This window comes from Gossypium raimondii, chromosome 8 (assembly GCF_025698545.1).
Source record: "Gossypium raimondii isolate GPD5lz chromosome 8, ASM2569854v1, whole genome shotgun sequence".
NCBI lineage: Eukaryota > Viridiplantae > Streptophyta > Magnoliopsida > Malvales > Malvaceae > Gossypium > Gossypium raimondii.
The window spans coordinates 16,538,711-16,540,091 of record NC_068572.1 but is presented as its reverse complement, the minus strand read 5'-3'; the positions used below and the strand labels follow the sequence as shown (position 1 = coordinate 16,540,091).

Below are 1,381 nucleotides of genomic sequence, written 5' to 3'. Positions count from 1 at the left end.
AGTTAAAAATCTTAGTTTTCAATCACCACCTCAACTCAAAATATTTTTCTTCACCAAAGTGTTTTTAAAACTGCATTCATAAATAATTCTTTTCACAGTTCCTGTGGGTACTATAATTCGACATTTACTTGTGACTTTATTACTTGTTGCGATTATGTACACTTGCACATTAGTCGTTCAAAGTTTTTGGCGCCGTTGCTAGGGACTGTTTTTAAAGTCATTATTTGTGAATTTGTTAATTTTGCATTTTGGTTTATTTTCTGTTCAATTGTAACTTAATTAATTTTTTCTGTGTTTGTTTCTGATGTTTATGAGTAATGATCGAATTTTCGATTTACTCTCCGTATACCTTGAGATTGAAAGAACTTTTTGACAATGAATAAGAGAAGCAAGTCAGAGAAGGACAGAAGAGATGAACTATGAAAATCTAAATCATGGAAATGGAGCAAACTCTGCTCAAAATCCTATCCTTATTGCTGATGATAGGGATAGAGCTCTAAGCCAGTATGCCATGCCAGTGTTTCATGATCTTAATCTGGGTATTAGGAGACCCAAAATTGAGGCACAATAGTTCGAGCTGAAGCCAGTCATGTTCGAGATGCTTCAGACAATAGGCCGATTAAGTGGAATGCCTACCGAAGATCCTCATCTTCACTTAAGACTGTTTATAAAGGTGAGTCTGTTTATAAAGGTGAGCGATTCTTTCAAGCTAGCCGGAGTGCCCAAAGATGTGATATGATTAAATTTGTTCCCATATTTACTAAGGGACAGAGCTCAAGCCTGGTGGAACTCATTGCCACCAAATTCAATTTCCACATGACAAGAGTTAGTAGAGAGGTTCCTCATGAAGTATTTCCCGCCTAGCAAGAATGCTAAGTTGAGGAATGAAATTACTACTTTCCAACAAATGGATGATGAGTCATTGTATGAAGCATGGGAAAGGTACAAATAATTATTACAGAAATGCCTTCATCACGAAGTCCCTCATTGTATCCAACTTAAGACATTCTATAATGGTTTCAATGCCCACACGAGGATGGTAGTGGACTCTCCTGCTAACGATGCTATCCTTTCTAAGTCTTATAACGACGCTTACGAAATCATCAAGAGGATTGCCAGTAACAATTATCAATGGCCAACCAATCGAGCAGCGTCAGGAAGACGAGTCACTGAATACATGAAGTGGACGCTCTTACTTCACTTGCATCTTAGGTATCTTCGATCTCCTCAATGCTCAAGAATTTTACCACTAATAGGTTTAATAGTTTTGCAGCTCAACCACCCAATCAATTTGAAACTATAGCCTATGTCTATTGTGCGGAAGGACATTTGTTCGAAGAATGTCCATCAAACCCAGAATCCGTGTATTACATGGGTAACC

At 37.7% G+C, this 1,381-nt stretch overlaps 1 non-coding gene across 1 annotated transcript; it reads right to left on the bottom strand.

The window, feature by feature from the left end:
- Positions 1 to 874: 874 nt before the first annotated feature.
- Positions 875 to 981, bottom strand: LOC128032129 (small nucleolar RNA R71). Its single transcript, XR_008188259.1, has one exon. It is a non-coding gene; the product is annotated as a small nucleolar RNA R71 (small nucleolar RNA).
- Between the last annotated feature and the right edge of the window lie 400 nt (positions 982 to 1,381).